The sequence below is a fragment of the Leptonotus elevatus genome, chromosome 4 (assembly GCF_054856555.1).
Source record: "Leptonotus elevatus isolate MCC_2025b chromosome 4, RoL_Lele_1.0, whole genome shotgun sequence".
Taxonomy (NCBI): domain Eukaryota; kingdom Metazoa; phylum Chordata; class Actinopteri; order Syngnathiformes; family Syngnathidae; genus Leptonotus; species Leptonotus elevatus.
Window position 1 is genome coordinate 21452786 of NC_141242.1, and position 17940 is coordinate 21470725.

At 40.0% G+C, this 17940-nt stretch overlaps 1 protein-coding gene across 2 annotated transcripts in view; it reads right to left on the bottom strand.

Moving 5' to 3' along the window:
- necab2 (N-terminal EF-hand calcium binding protein 2) overlaps nucleotides 1-17940 on the bottom strand; it is a 121718-nt gene that overhangs the window by 56080 nt on the left and 47698 nt on the right. The gene's annotated exons all lie outside the window — the stretch shown is intronic.

Below are 17940 nucleotides of genomic sequence, written 5' to 3' on the forward strand. Positions count from 1 at the left end.
GGGAGGGCTTCGATATGCTTGACTTCAAACATTCTTGGACAGCCCCTCGTCAACCACAAGTAACGTTTGGCATCATAACTCTTTTGGATGAATGGACAAAAACAGACACGCTTCAGAGTTGGCCTTTTTCCTGATAAAAAAAATTGTTTTTGCCTGATGGATTTTCTATTAAATCATTGCTAGTTTTGCTCCTTTCTCCAGTGCTTCCAATACCGTGCAACCGGTTCTGCTGGGTGAGAAGCTGCTTCAGATGGATGTCTCATCAACCTGCATCTTCCAGATTTTTTTTAGCTTTAGGTCAACTAATCCAAATTAGCACAAATTACTTAATCGAGATTTAATCTCCTGGGAAGGCACTCTGCCCAGTAGGCATTCCATTTTTGGTTGAAAGTACAGTACAGTATTGATAATTTTATTATTAACAGACCATCAGGATAACAAATATTGCAAGAGGTGGGGTAAACTAGTGTCTGATTGCCACCCAGCTGCAAGGCACACACAATCACACACAAATCATTCACACTCATATTGGCACCAAATAGGCAAATATCTAGCCTCTGGATCCACCGGCATTTGTGCCAAGGCACATATAGAGCAAAATACAGCTTACTAAATAAAAGAAGAGTTTCAATGTAGACTCCAAATAAGCGCTGATATAATCGCACTTATACTCCGATATTGCTTCTTCCCATATTGCAATACTGCACACGCCTATCACAGTCTCCCCTTCGGCCAAATGAGCCCCATGGGCCCAGCCACAAAACCTGAGATAGAAACACTGTGATCTATAATTCACACAGATCACTTACTCAAGAGAATGTATACTTGGACCCTTAACATAGCCTGGCAATTAGCTACTGTACACAATATTTTTAGCATCTGTGTGTCTCCTTGCACACCTTTTTTTTATTTTTTTAAAGAAGTTCAAATCATAGGGAAGGTTGAATGTCAGTCTACTTATGTGTTGTGGTTATGAAGGACCACTCCACATCTCATCACATCTCCGAGGTTCAACAGCTTCATTGAAAACATTCATTTGAAGTCTTGCACACCCAGCCTCAATATGGCCCTCACTGACGCAACCTTTCACATTGCTTATTACAGAATGAACGTAACATGATGAGATCGGGTAAATTTAATCTGGTAGGAGAATTGACTGAGCCAGCAGGGGCACTGAGATAGTGTGTGAACATCTTTGTGTGCGTGTGTGTGCATATTTCTTCCCTTACTAGCATCTACTTACACATTTAGTCACTTAATGGCATATAGAACCGCCTCTCCCTGAGCACAAGCACAATCACACTCATACAGTTTACGCAATTGATAATCACAGTTTAAAGGTAGAAATCCCTCAGACTTAGAAGTTATCGTCTCGTCATGCCCCGCTGGAACAGATGCCAAAGACTGGCATCAGAATTTGGTAGACTACCTCATGGAACAAATGAAATAAGTAACTACAATTTCTAAAACTACTAAAATAAGAAAATAAACAAGCAAACAAACAAACAAATAAATAAATAAACCTTTTATGGTGGTCTATTTAAAAAAAAAAATGATTAAGAAAAAAATGGAAAACTCCAATACTGTCTACGTGAAAAGTTGCATTTAAAAAAAAATATATATACTCATGCTCCAATAACAGGTTCATGACAATGGATAATTGTCATGCTTTGGACCTGCCTTATACAGTACCACAAAATGTTGAACTACTCAAAATAATGAAAATGTGTGTTATGCTATTTGTTAATTTAAAAGCACACTGTTTTGTTGTATATGTACGTGTGTGTTCTACGTGTGTCTCACTCACACAAGATATCCTGGAAACACATTAAGTAAGTGTGTTTGCCTCTTACAAAAAATTGGACTATAATCTTTAGTTGGTTATAATTCGTTCATGCACTGTACTGTTACAAAGAACTTGTGTGGCTTAGAAAATATTCATTTGTGTTTTTGTTTCCTTTTTCAGCAAGCCACTACTGTTCTCTAATACTGACTATTTTCTACAATTCTATTGTTGTCTATTAGATTGTGGGGGCTATTTTTGTTCATAGGAATACAGCTGTCATTTGAGATTAACATTCATAGTGAGGGATACAAGACGAGACATCCTGACCTTTGCTAAAATCCCGAGTCAAATATATCAAATATTTTTTTCTTTGATTAATGCTGTACATTTTTATGTTCAGTCGGGAATAAAGCCCACGTAAAAATATATCTACATATTTTGTGCTTGGTCCAGTCTTAACACGAACCTGGCACAAGAACGCCAGTATTGGAGGGGCCTGGCTCACCTGGTTGGTTCTACGCAACGGGACGGGATATATATATATATATTTATATATATATATATATATAATATTATAGTGTTCACAAACACTTAATAGCATACTTAGCATACAGTTTAAGTCTAAAAATAAATACATATTTTTAGTCTATACCATACAGTACATTTTCCACTGAAGGACATGAGACTGGATAAGATGTTGAGAGGTAAGTGAATTCAAATCCTCCTGAGAAAAGATGTGGCTTAGGGTATTCTCTGCCTCTCCAGCACACTCACATACTGCTGTTAAGGCACTTTCTTTATTGTGCTTTTCAAATAGCTTCAGGCAGTACAATGCCACATCTCAGACTGCTGAGGTGTTCTCTCTATAGGATAGCAGTGGATTTTTTAAATGCTTATTTCTTTATATTGATGTATTCGTTTTTGGCCATAACAATCAATACAAAAGTTAATGTTGCAGATAGATGCTTGATGTTTACATGTGGCAGTCCAATCGATGGGGAGAAAAAAAGCAAAAAAATAGAGCAACTGTATTTTCACTTGTGGTGTCAGCGTTTCATCTCCAAGCGGCTAAATTCTTTGTCTTTTGCTGTCTGCCAAGTCATTGATAAAAAAAAAAACTGGTGGGGGTGGTATTATTTAAATGAGCCACAATTACATCACAGTGGGGCATAATTCAGATTGCTCACAGACCCATTCTCACTAGCTCATAAGATAAGATGTACTCGGTCATTTAATTTCATACTTGATGTGTGGGGAAGGACTTCAGTGCCTAATTGATAAAGGCAATTGTACAGAAAACAATCACACACATTACTTTCTTCTTCTTTTTCTTTTTCTTCTTCTTCTTCTTCTTCTTGAAACAATTTTTTCAGATTTTTGAATGATATGAATACATGTAAAAGTCGTTATCCAGAAATTTACTTTAATGCAAACTAACAAAATTAACTTACGAAAATAAATATCTCTCAAACAGAAACCTTTCCTACTTAACTTAAAGGGATACTTGACTAATTGAGCCAATTTCAGCAGTAAATAGTTCATATTTTATCCAGAATGAATTTGATAACTTCATTATTTTTCATGTACAAATATTTCCACTTGCTGTCGACTGAAGATGACATCACCTGTGCTGAGGAAGTAGGTAACGACTAATCATGGCTCACCTGTTTTCTGGGTTTGGTCAGCAAACTGAGCCATGATTGGCTTTATTTTTGAGAACTTACTGTAGCCGTCTTAAAGCATGCTACTTAACACAAATTGATGGGCTAACTGTCAGGTTTAGGCAACCTGAAATATTTAATAGACAACAATCAGAAAGGAAGACAAGAGAGTTATATTCTTTTGCTCGACGAGGAGAGCAGACAGAGACCTCACAATTTCCATTCCACTCTGAACCAGACTCTGCTGCCCTCCTCCTTTTTATTGTTTTTTGCCTAGTTACTTAGAAGCTGCTCTCTGAAGAGAGGGGGCAGCTCCAAAACACAGTCACAAATCCAAATCATCACACAGTCACGGATACAATTTATCACACAGTTAACAATGCAGACATGTTTAAGGTCAAGGTTAAGGCCTCAATCGTAAAACGTTCCAGTTGCCATCTTATAGTAAGATCACAGCTCTTCTTGTCAAGGAAGATGACAGGAGCATGGGTCATCCTCCCCCTCACAGAACCAACTCTTCACGACTAAAGGACGTTCGACTCCGAACCTCCGGATTCGCGCTAAGGTAGGTGCTGGGCTGCCTTCAAAGGGCGTCCAGAGTCGCCAGCGCAGACGCCGGGATGGCACGAAGCACTTCCAAGTCAACAGGGCCTAATGGTGGCGGGGCTTGCCGTCAATGAAGTGCAGCGGTGCAGCGGGGAAGCAACGCATCTACTGTATATTATTTCCGCCACACGAAATGCTCACTTTGCACACAGTGCAAGTCGCACCGTCTTCGCTTTCCACATTAAAGATGATAATAACTTATTATCCTCTACTTCCAAACACCTCGGCGCCATTTCCTTGTTTAGCCCCGCCGCTCAATGACATTAATAGTCTCACTGTAGCAAAGTGATGCCATGTGGAAAAACGAAGTCTCACAAGTCTCACAACTCCAGATTTAATTAAAAAAAAAAAGTTATAAAAAAAGAACCTCATATATTTATAATCGGGAGACAATGTCCGGATTCCGATCGATGACGTGATCGGATCGGGTCATCCCTAAAGAGTAGTAACTACTAAACCGTCCATGACCTAAACCCTTACAAACAACTGGCCCAGAATAGGCACTTAGTCAATGGGTATAGGGACACATGTCCACTTAAACAAAAATAGTATTTAAAAGCGCAAAATTCTAAAAGCGCAAAATTCTAAAAGACGAATGCCTCCACTTAGAGGAGATGATCCAATGTCATCTCTTTGTTAATATTTGATTTGTTTTGGAGAAGTTCCTTTCTGATGCATCCAAACTCGTCTATGTTTATCCCCCACTCTGTTGAACAGCTGACATATACACTTCCCCCCTGTCTCTCCTCTACTTGTATCCTGATCTTTGTGTGTGTGAAATGCATAGTCAGTGCATGGAGAGGCCATCGTGGGACAGCAGAGGGGTCAGTGCAGTGAAAAAAATATATATATTAGAAATAGTCAAAGCAAAAATAAATAAATAAAAATTCAAATTAAAAGGCTCTCAGCAGCCAACAAGCTCGTTCACTTCAAAGAGCCGCATGTTTGTGTCAGCTTGTTTGCAAATGAAGGTTAGTGTTGTCGACATAAGCCATGCCGCACTGAACTTTCATCTGCAGGTCTGTCCAATATAGAATATTGGAAATATGAGTGTTTGTCATATTTTCTTCTTTCTGAGCTTAACTCAAAGAAACTGTCTTTAGTAGGTTTACAGTAGAGGCAGAGCAATCTATTACACACAGTCTTGACGAATTTATCATTTTTAATGCCTTCAATATTAAACCGTCCTTCTTTCCACAATCCAGCTAACTCCCCAACCACAATTTGTTCTGCAGAACTGAAAAGTAAAAGTTTTGTAGCTAGAGTATAAAAAGAGCATGGAGAATGCATGAATAATGTGCAACTTTGCCGATGGAAATTTGGTGACTCATCGTCCATTGTCTTCATGCCCCTGTGTAAGTGTAGTTAATTTTAGATGATTTCAGGTGACATTTCAATGTATCTAATCAATCAAACTGAATCATTACTCCTTGTTTGTTCCTCATTAGAGCATTTTATTTTCTGCTCAAATTGTCAACAATCCAGTGCCATACTTGTCAAACTTTTTGTTTCTAATTGCATTTATTTGGCTCAACCTTGCAAGAGAAAAATAGTGGGAAGTCATTTTTGTTTCTTGGTTGATGGCTATGTCTAAATTAAAGTCCTTTTACGTGCATTAGTTAATACAAATCTCACTAAGAGCAGTCCCTCTCGCTATTTTTACTATACAATATGACCTGTATTTATGGATGTGAGTAAAAACGGTATACAGTGTTCCCTCGCTACTTCACAGTTCACTTATTGCGGATTCACTCTATCGCGGATTTTTATTTGAGTCCATAATTCATACAAAGTAGAGTTTACCTCGTGTTGTACCTTGATATTTCACGGGGTTTCAGAGATTATTAAACCCCTTAGATTTTTTGTATTTCTTTTTCATAGCTATTTTTCTTATTACATTTACTAACTTAACAAGTGTTTGGAAGAGTGGGAACTGTGTGGTGGGTTCGTTATGGCTTCGTAGATGCGTTTATTTATTTTACTACCTCCACTTTGCGAAAATTCACGGGCGGGCGTGGAACGTATCACCTGTGAAAAGTGAGAGTACACTGTACAGTATATTCTTTGTACTGTTTTCTAAACCCAGCACATTTCTGAAACGGACAGCATGGCTGTGACGTTATGGTTAGCACGAAATGATGAACTTTGTAACCAGTACTCCTACACTAACCTGGACATAGCCAGATTGATTTGTGATTCACTTAAGGGAGTCTTCCACAATATCAATATGGGACTGTTTCACCGTGATTTGCTTGGGAAAGGTGGGACATTCTGTACAATACTTCGAGCTGATTGGATGATGCGGCATCTTGTTCACGTTTGTTTTGACCAATCACGGCAACGGATAAAGACGTCGTCTTCGGTCTCGCCTTTACCAGATCAAAATTTATGAAGCGTCGCTGTTCAACATTCGCCAAGGAATTGGTGAGTGATTCTACAATAACATAATTAATTGCAGCGTCCATTTGTCCATGATAGATTAGTTTATTTCCCACGGTGTCGGTGGACTCAGCGCTTCCTGGTTTCGTCACAGCTGCATATGCCGCCCCCAAACATAATGTTGCTCTGTGATTCGTCCGAACCACTACGGATCGGTGGAAATCAACGGGCTCAGTACAAGATGTATTCTCGGGAGTTTGTGAACTCACAAATACCCGAGAATTAATCTTGCAGAGCAAGGTTACTCCTACACAGCCTTGCAAAAAAGAAAAGAAAAGGAAGTGGCTGGAACAGTGTGAAAGTGTTTAAATAGCTAGCAGCAGGTCAGAGTTAATTCCAATCAGACGTCATGCCCACAAACTGACAACCTGACACAGTACAGATACTGCGCCAGTCTTCAGAAAGTCACGAGACATGATATGGAAATGATGGATGCGACATCAGGGAAGAGGAAGAGTGACGGGAGATGCTCAAAGAAAAAGCTGGGAGGACAGGAAAGGAAAAATTGGGTAGGAAAGAGAATAAGAAGAGTTAGGATAAAGAGAAGGATGGACTGTCATTGCATTAATTCCTTAAGTGTCGGCCCTCCATCTGTTCTCTTTTCACCCAATTACCGAGCTATAACTCTCTCTTCTTCACCCCAAAGTATGCTGCATTATTCATGCTTGGGCGTAACCTCATCAGTCAACTCACCCGGCTGACAACAACTCTGCCAGTCGGCTCCCTTGACACACTAGAAAATAATTCACGTTCGCATTAACAGTAAAACAATTTGCAGTGGTTCACATTCTCAGATATGAGCAGGGTTTCTCACTCAAGTCTGATGTGTTTAGAATTGTCGTTTAAACGATTTCACAGAAGGAAGGCATGCATCTTTAGAAACCTTAAGTGCTGCAGCACTGGCTGCTCCAACGCAAACAGCATCTGACTGGTGTTTATGTGGGAAAGAGAGCAACATTATTTGATTCCTCCTTCCATGCATTTTCTATAACACTACACTGGCCAGAGTCAAAGCAATCTGAAGACTATCACAGCTGATGTAGGGTGAAGGGTGGTTACATCCTTGACATTAACCAATAAATCATAAACAGAGGTAGACAACTATTCTCACTCACATAGTGTTTCTCAACCAAAGTGGCAGACAGCTTGCCATTCATACAACAGAATAAGTCATGGCTTGCTGTGAGTATGTCAGCTTTGTTTTTAATTAAATTAAATCTGGTTCGCCAGATTAAGCCATTCAGCTCCCCATTGACTCTGTTCCTCATTTCTTTCGGCAGTCTGTTTTCTGGCGTATTCCTCCAACAACTAAAACAACCCCTGCTTAAGAAACCTTCATGGGCTTGATCAAAGTGTGCTGTCAAATTTTAGACCCGTTTTTAAAATGTCTTTCTTTTTTCTTTTTTTATTGGGGAAAAAGTGGTATACACACAGTTGAATTCCTTCTTATACTAACATTACATCATGGAGGTTTTCCAATCAGTTTTTAAGTTTAAGAGTCAGCCCTGTTACACATTTTTACTGGCATCCTCTTGGCAAATGACACTGGAGATTATATATGTCTTGTTTTGCTGGATCTGACAACAACATTCGTTACGGTGGACCACAGTGTTCTTTTGGCTCGTTTGCAGCACCAGTTGGGCATTAGTGGTAGCACTGTGTAGTGGTTTAGATTTGGCTGACGGATTTTTTTTATTTGTTTTGCTTTGCTGTGAGTCCTGCTCTGCACCTCTGTTTTAAGGTGTTCTACAGGGTTCTATTTTGGGACCCCTGCTGTTTTCATTGTATTTTCTTCTTTTGGCTTTCATTTGACTTACCTTTCTGAGCAGCTCCACCCTTACGAACATGTAGGGTGCTGCAGTTCAATGGGCCAGACACTACTGGAGGTACCATGGACTAAGCAGAGGCTCGGAGGGGGTCGAGCCTTTTCTGTTGCTGGTCCCTCCCTTTAGATCAACCTTCCGTTAAAACATTAGACAAAGCCCCTTTCTCTCCACTTTAAAAACTTGTCTTAAAGCAAATTGTAATTCTATGGCTTTTGATGCAGCATTGTTTTAGTGTTTTATGGGGTCTGTTGTATTTTGCGTTATTAATTTATTGATATTTATTTATTTACTTCAAAACTTGCTACTTATATTTATAAATTTATTGATTTTTGTGTTAATAATTGTAGTTTGACCTGTTTTTATTGCATACATTATTTTTCTAAATTTTACTCCAGATTTTACACACAAGTCAATTATTGTGTAAATTAACACAAGATCATCATAACTCCAGTATTCATTATTTTTGTGACATTTTTCATTGTTGATGCCGTGACATTTTCCTAAAGTAAAATGTATGTCCTGGTACAATAAAGGTTAGAAAACACTGTTTGACATGTTGTTTTTTTGACTGTGGGAGGAACACACACAAGCACAGGGACAAGCCACGTTCAAGTACAGATCCAACCTAGAAGCCTGATTTCACAGGGCTAACCATTGCGCCATTGTGGCTGCTGACAAAGTCAAATCAATATTAAGCAGTTCAATACATTTTCATAAAGTAAAATTGTGTCAGAAATTTGGCCTCACAAAGCACATTTGCACCCATTTTCTAACCTTTGAGACTTTTTCCATCACTGCATCAGCAGAAAGTACATTAACAGATGGCTACAATCATTTTATGAAATCTATTGTTGCTGTTTATGTGCCTGTCTCTTTTCCAAGTTTTTGGCACATGACAAGGGAAGCATATTGCTTTGTTGTCAGTGTTTTAGCATTAGTATTCAAAGTCTACAGATGGTGGAAAGTCTTCATCTTCTTTATTTGTTTTGACTGGCGGCAACATTTGAACCACATGCTGCAGTCACCTACAGCGCTTAAACAATACTTAAAAGCATGTAAAAACACTACATAGGGCAGACTAACTTTTGTTTGTTTTTAAACTAGGAGCACAGAGCCCTGAACTTAAATTCACATTTCCTTTTATATTGTAATACTGACAAAATGCAACCATTCATCCCAAAAAACAATTTACTGCCTTTTTTCACCATGAGTCCATGACCATTTCCTCACAAAACAATTTGGACTCAATATCAGGATTTCTTCTCTGTGTCACAGTGTTAATGATGGCCATCTTTGCCATTGTTTATTGCTTACAAGGGTTACTTTTTCACATTATTTCACATTCGCTAATCACAGCAGGGCTAGGTGATATAACCTTAAATTAAAGCCACTGACAATTTCCCCTCCAAAATCGAATTCCCGATTTCAATTGATTTTTCTCCTTTAAAAGACAAAGATAAATCAAATGACAATATTCAAAACTCAGAAGTGGCCCTTAAAGCACAACCCTTAATACATTTCAAATGCTCAAAAATACAGTACTGATAAATGGTACTTCATTTCCACCTTTTACATTTTTACTGAGCTTTACATTTTGACTACTCATTCACCCACTGATGACGCAGCATCAGGAGCAACATCAGTATCTTGCTCAAGGATGCTTCACCATGGTCACACTAGCCTGAAATCTAACACACAATATCAGGGTTGCAAGATGACCACTCTACCACTAATCCCCGCCGCCCAATTATATGACAGTAAAAATGTTCCCTTTGGTGTTAATATGTAACAACCAAACTGAACATAACATGAATATAAGGTGCTGCTTCCAAACAAAATTTACCTTTGCCCGTGACAAGTTATATAGTATATACAGTAGAACTATTGGTACATGACAGGAAGATTGCCTAGCTTTTAATTAATGTAATTTTTTTGCTAGTAAAATAAAAACAAGGCTTAAAATTTGGTTTTTTTTTATGTTGTTTCGATACATGCAAAGCCATGTTTGTTCTGTAGATTGCAATAAAAATTATTATTTTTTTTTTTATTCTTCTTCTACGCTTTCCGTTAACTCCCTGTGGCTGTGCTACAGCGCCACTCCAGACTTGGCATATACATTATAGCCGTTAAACGTCCTCAGCGTCTTCTTTTGGACACACACAAGTCTTGAAATGCTTCTGTGTGAACGAGATTTGTTTGAGGAGCAAAGCCGGCTTTGCTTCCGTCTGGACGGGACCTTAGTCCCCTGTTTTTGGTTCAGTCTTCATTGGTCCATTATTTGTTGATGTTGCTGCTGTGTTTTTGCTGTCATGCCATGTAGTTTCCTCACAGCCTTCCTCACTTGTGTTTTTGGACTTTGTTGCTTTTGTTTGCTGGTCAGTACAGTGTTTGCCACCTTGTTTTTGATTCTTCTTCTTTCTTTTTTTTTTTACTTCACCTCTGCTTCTCTGCACTTGCACCCTCAACCACGCCTTAAATCTGACACACAATTAATTAATCACGGAACCCTTCTTTATTGAATTTTTTAAAATTTTTTTCCTCCAAATTCAAGACCAAGGTACAGGGTTTACTGGTGAAAAAATGAAAAGGGAGAGTAACCTTTTCATCAAATCTGTTTCTCTTCACCTTGAGTTCAGAAAGTGGTGTGTTCTTGTATTCCCCATCTCCATGCTAGTGTTCATTTAGTTTAGCTAGGTAGCTAGTTGTGCTGGACTCAAAATGCTCAACTTAGCGTTGCAAATCATGCAGTTAGGATGCTGACTCCCATCACTCAACTCTATAAAGCACTTTAAAACAGCCACTGCAGTTTTCTTAAAATGGAACCCAGGGGCAGCAGATACAATGAAAACAGCAGAGGCCCCAGAATTAAACCCTGTAGAACACCATATGCTCCGTTTTATACGAGAATTCATATTGCACATATTTGTCTAAACTATCTTTTTTTTACTTGACATAATTAGTATAAAGGGATGACGATAATAAAAATAAATACACAATGTACCATCACAACAGCCATAAGTCGACTACTGAGCACACTAAATTCCCTGCAGCACTGATAGGTCAAGCAATGTAGCGTGATCACCTGCAGCCAATGGTCAACCCGTGATATAAATCAAAATACAGTTCAATAAGTCAGGAATTGCACTATTCGTAGGCAGTGCCATTTATTTTCTCTTTGCCCTGTTTGAGCTACAATGGAACTTCTTACCGCCGCAGCGAGCAACAGTAGCAACAAGTATAATGTGTGTTGTACGCCTATGCACAGTATGCGTATAATGTAACGTGTTATAATAATTCCCCATGAACTACACATTAGCATGCTGAATAATAAATGAAAAAGTAAATAGATATATTCTTTTGGACATTTAAGTCATGTGGGAGCAATTATCCCACCCCAGGAAAAAAAAGAAAGAAAGAGTATTGGTAAATAGGCTACACAACTGTATTTGATAATTGCATTCTACATGCTATGTGTAAAGGGTACATGAATAATTTACATTGTAGAATTATTTATTATTGTGTTTATGTAAATATATTTCACAGGGAGGTTTATTACGATATATATCCCATGAAATGTGTTTGAGTTTTGGATCACTGCAACAGAAACTATCCCAACAATGATCACATATTAACTATCAATTAATTTATTTATTGAATCCACGGTTACTTGGTTTCCTTTCCCATTTTTACTTCTACTTTGCCACAACGAAAACTGTGTCCGCTTTCCTTTCTCCTCCATTGATTGATTCTACTCATCCTGCTCACGTTATTGAATCCCGGAAACCTCCCTCACCGTGATCTATTTCACCATAATCCTCAGGACGAAAGGCTAGGTTGAAGTGCATGAGGTGGGGGCGCTGGCAGACAATGGAGTTGGGATGAAAGAGGAGAAGATGATAAAAAGGAAGTGAGAAGGAAGAAGATGTGAAGGAGGACACTTAACAATTTCCGGAACGGATTCAGAAAAAAAAAAAAAAGATAAGCTTAACAAGATGACAGGATGTCGTGTACGTGTAGTATGTGTGTGTGCGCACATCTTGAAGGCCAGAAAAAAAAGGAAAATACAGTACTAATGAGAATGTCTCATTAAAGGAAGCGTTTATACAAGACAGGAGAGTTAATAAATTCTTGCACATACACACCCATATGAGGGACTTTTACTTAAATCCACCTTCTTCAGAGCCAATTAAAATTGTTTTCCAGAGCAACCTCTGACATAAATAGTGTCATAAAAGTAAGGGGATGAACGGCTGAAATAGTTTGATGCTCCAGCTCTATCTTTGTAGACAATGTATTTGTTCACAAGTTTGATGTCTTTGAAAGGTATCAAAGTCCTGCCATTAGGTGGATCTTCAAAATGTTTCTCTGACAAATGAATTCACTCTCAAACTATTTTCTTCATTCATACTTTTAAGCAGTTTTCATTGCAACTGCAGTCGTCCTCCGTTTTGGGGCTAAGTGCTCTCAGTGATTCATATAGTGTACATTAAAATGGCTACAGTGTAGTGCTTGAAACAATAAGTGGCAATCTGTCACTCTAAAGAGGAAATGTCTTAAAGCAGACGTCCTCCTGAAAGTAGTGCCTATAAATCATGTTTTATCAGCCGTGTTGAACAAGTAATGTTGCTCTTTCCTCTCCAACAGCTACGTGACAACATTTATTGACTTGTAAAAGCAATTTGTCACATTTATTTACTTAATAAAAGCACATCTTTGTTTAACTTCTTTTGCCTCTTTGTTAGATGTGGTAACTTCTGCCACTCTTTTGGGTCTTCATAGGAAAAAAGTCAGAAGAAGGAATACCACCGCACAAGATGACCCAAGTTACTGAGGTCATAGGCTGAAACAGTAAGTGGATTCTATGTCAGGATATTTTGTTTTCAGTCATCCATTTTCGGTTCCTTGGCCTGTACTACACTCACTTCGACCAGCATAACCAAGGCTCGAAATAACTATGAAAATACTGAGGGTTTTTTTTATAATTTTTTTTTTTAATCAGTTTTGCTTATCATTTGAGGACCAATTTAGATTTTTTTTGTAGCAATTTCTTGAAAGGTTAATCCCAGGGACCTGAAGCAAAAAAATAATAATTCTTATTCTGAAAAAAATTAATGTGACAATATAATGGGGTGATTGAATGTAGGGCTGCAGCTATTAATTATTAAATATTCTAGAGAATAATCATTTATTTGGACAATCAATATTTGTATTCAATGCATTTCACAGAGCCCACCAGCGGTAAGGGATGCCGTCAAGCTGAAGAAGGAGTCCTTTTTGGCCTGTGGGACTCCGGAGGCTGCTGACCAAGCAGAATGCGGCTTCGGCGGTCGCTGGGGCAAAAACTCGGACATGGGAGGAGTTCGACGAGGCCATGGAAAACGACTTCTGGACGGCTTCAAAGAAATTCTGGTCCACCATCCGCCGTCTCAGGAGAGGAAAGCAGTGCGCCATTAACACTGTGTATAGTGGAGATGGGGTGCTGCTGACCTCGACTCGGGACGTCGTGAATCGGTGGGGAGAATACTTCGAAGACCTCCTCAATTCCACCGACACGCCTTCCTGTGAGGAAGCAGGGTCTGGGGACTCTGACGTGGGCTCCCCTATCTCTGGGGTCGAAGTCACTGAGGTGGTTGGAAAGCTCTTCGGTGGCAGGGCCCCAGGGGTGGATAAGATCCGCCCGGAGTTCCTAAGAGCTCTGGATGTTGTGGGGCTTTCGTGGTTGACACGTCTCTACAACATCGCGTGGACATCGGGGACAGTGCCTCTAGTTAAACAGACCGGGGTGGTGGTCCTCCTTTTTAAGAAGGGGGACCGGAGGGTGTGTTCCAACTTTAGAGGGATCACACTCCTCAGCCTCCCAGGTAAGGTCTATTCAGGGGTGCTGGAGAGGAGGGATATTCGGGAAGTCAAATCTCGGATTCAGGAGGAGCAGTATGGTTTTCGTCCCAGCCGTGGAACAGTGGACCAGCTCTACACCCTCGAGGGTCCTCGAGGGTGCGTGGGAGTTTGCCCAACCAGTCCACATGTGCTTTGTGGACTTGGAGAAGGCGTTTGATCGTGTCCCTCGGGGAGTCCTGTGGGGGTGCTTTGGGAGTATGGGGTACCGAGCCCCCTGATACGGGCTATTCTGTCCCTGTACGACCGATTGTTTGGTCCGCATTGCCGGCAGTAAGTCAAATTTTTTCCTGTGAGGATTGGACTCCGCCAAGGTTGCCCTTTGTCACCGATTCTGTTCATAACTTTTATGGTAAAGAAGGAGCTGAGCCGAAAGGCAAATCTTTCGATTTACCGGTCGAACTACGTTCCTGCCCTCACCTATGGTCACGAGCTGTGGGTCGTGACCGAAAGAACAAGATCCCGGATACAAGCGGCCGAAATGAGTTTCCTCCGCAGGGTAGCTGGGCTCTCCCTTAGAGAGAAGCTCGGTCATCCGGGAGGGACTCAGTGTCGAGCCGCTACTCCTCCGCGTTGAGAGGAACAAGTTCGGCTCGGGCATCTGGTTCGGATGCCTCCTGGACGCCTCCCTGGGGAGGTGTTCCGGGCATGTCCCACTGGCGGGAGGCCCCGGGGACGACCCAGGACACGCTGGAGAGACTACGTCTCTCGGCTGGCCTGGGAACGCCTTGGGATCCCATCGGAGGAGCTGACTGAAGTGGCTGGGGAGAGGGAAGTCTGGGCTTCCCTGCTAAAGCTGCTGCCCCCGCGACCCGACCCCGGATAAGCGGTAGATGATGGATGGATGGATGGCATTTCACATAATAACAAAAACAATTGGTTTCCTTTTTTAAACTATATAAAATCAACATTTTATTTCTTAAAGTCCCATTCTGCATATCCTTAGCTTTTCCTGTATCAAAAACAAAAGGGTTTGGACGTGTTTAAACTAAAATCAAGACACATTGAGAGGAAATGTTAGAAATGGTAAACTATTAAATGTTGATTGGAATTCTCATCAATATCAGTAAAATGGTTTCACTTGTAAGAAAATAATCCTCTAGAAGGAGTTTATTGACTTTATTTAGCTCAGGAAATTGGACAAGTTTTCAAATTCAAACTTTTTATTTGACCAGAAACATAAATATTGAGAATCTTTGCTGGCATTTGCTAGTAGGTTAACGTCAGATCATTGTGACTGATTTCTAAACCAGGACAAAGTGGCCTATATTACATTAAATCACCGTTTGTCCAAAGTTTTATTTTTATTTTTTATACATCATTAGAATTGTGCATATTATCAATTAATATATTACGTATAACACTAATTACTTCATGATTATCTTGTCTGCAATAACTTCAGGCAACAATGCCACATCAGCTGAATGTTACCTTGACATAAAAATTATTAATAGTGCATAAAGATATTGGAAATATCACATTTGCATGTTGCTTGTTCACCTGGAAGCACAAATGAGGTTGTGGTAAATGCTGTCTACAGAGACACTGGCAGTCTGGGTAATCATAATGAATATTAAACGTTTTACCCAACGACTACACAGTCAGTCATACTACTCGAATTCGAGTACTCACTAATTGAACATGCTGAACTTTGCTAGCCACTGAAAAATGTATGGGGCAACCATCACCGACAAGTCTGTATTGAAAAGGACATGCATTCATCGCACAAATGCCTGCACACTAAATTTGACCTCTGCTTTTAACCCTTCACAGTGGCAAACCACCTTTAGACAAGAGTTAACTGTATAACTGAATTATGTCACTCTTTTCTTCCCCTCATGTATCCATATTTACTCTCCTAATCAAAACTCATTGGACTCCTAAGAAGCAAAGTCACAGCCTGCAGACTTTGCGCAAACTAATAACACGCTCCATCTTAACCCCAGCCCACCATCTCTTCACATCTGCCTCAATTTGGAGATTTTATTCAGTGCTTCATGGATTATGTCACGATAACAAAATTACACGAAAACAGGCACCTCTCCTCTGAGATGCTGTTATTCACAGTTTTGGATTTGCCCACCAATGAGAAAAAGAAGAATCCTATATTTTAAGGAGGATTCCGCCAACATCTCTAAGAAGAACATTTATGTGACTGTCAGCTACACAATACTTACATTGCATATTGCGACAAAATGTGTTTCCTCAGAACTGGAATTTTTGGAAGTCACAGTTCTCTTTCTATAGCAGCAAAAACACAATTCATGAATTTATTCTGATTGAAAAACGTCACCAGTCCTGCCTCTCAGTTTACTCAACTACTGATAAACTACAATATTATTGTATCTCATAAGCATAGATAATCATTCTAAAGTTTAGCACAAAGCACACTCTGACTGCATGCATGGATGTTTTCCTTGACGGGCACTCTGATAGATGGCGGCATTTGCGCTATTTGTGCACGTTTGTGGGATTAAACACGGGCAACTTGTTGCCATCCAATGGAAGCAGTCTCCCTCATTTCCTTTACATTCAACAGAGATAGAGAGGCGTGCAGTCTTCATTGCATTTAAATGCAGGAGATCGGTGCATACAAAGTGCTTCTAAAAGAAACACCAGGAAGTTTGTTCGCTAAGAACAGCCTCTTAGAGATCACTTTCTAACCCATCTATCGCCCCCACCATAGTTGTGCCACGGTCAGGAGGTGCTATTAAAAATATTTTTAAGACAATAATAATAATTTGTTCAATTAATTGATGTCTACAATAATCACATGGATTGTCCCCAAGGCCGTTGTGTCGCTGTGAATTGTCGTGGCTTGGCGTCTTGCTGTCTATCTGCACTCTGGCACACTTATCTAGTTGAAACCAACATCCACCATCCGCATCCAGCAGGAAAAAAAGCTTCACAGCTGTGCACTCAATATTTCTGGCATCCAGTAAATTGTTCAATGAAGAATATGCAGTCTTCTGGTTGTTAATATTAGAAGTGCGAGCATTAAAGATAAAAGAAACGGACATACAGAACCTTTCATGTGGATGTACATTTTGTGTTTCTTGAGCCTGTGTGTGTTTGGATGCATGCGGTTGTGTAGGCTAAAGATGAGAGATTAAGACAGCTGGTGGTTATAAAGACATAGTCATGCAGAGCAGGTCCAAGACAATGGACACTGTCTCTCTCACACACAGCAAAGGACAGACAGCAGCTTTAACTGGATATGAGAGGCTGCTGTGGCCCAGCTTCTATATATAGCTCATAGGAAAAACTAGGATAACTGATTGCCATGCACATACACAGAACACAACACGATACTCAGACACATGCACACAAATGCACGCACACACATGCACATGAGCCAAAATTGACATCTTGATATTTTCCAGCAGTCCACAATGTGAATGCATGTCATTATTCCTGACCCACCTGCACAGCATGAGAAGCGTGTGGTAAATACAGTTTAGGTATGAAAAGGGATTTTGCATTTTGCAGCCTTCGCACCCTGCAGCGGCAGTGAGAAGCTCTAAGCTACGCACAGTGTTGTTGTTTTTTTTTCATCTTAAGGCCATTAAAGGTGTGAAGCACAACCCCCCATGGTTGAGAGCTTCTCTGTTCTCTGAGGAGGAGGAGGTCATGTGGTTGTGTTGAGGGAGTCCCGAAAAAGACATGTTGTGACTTATCACTACAATGGCTTGCAATTCCTTGTCGTTGAGACCTTATTAGAGGATTT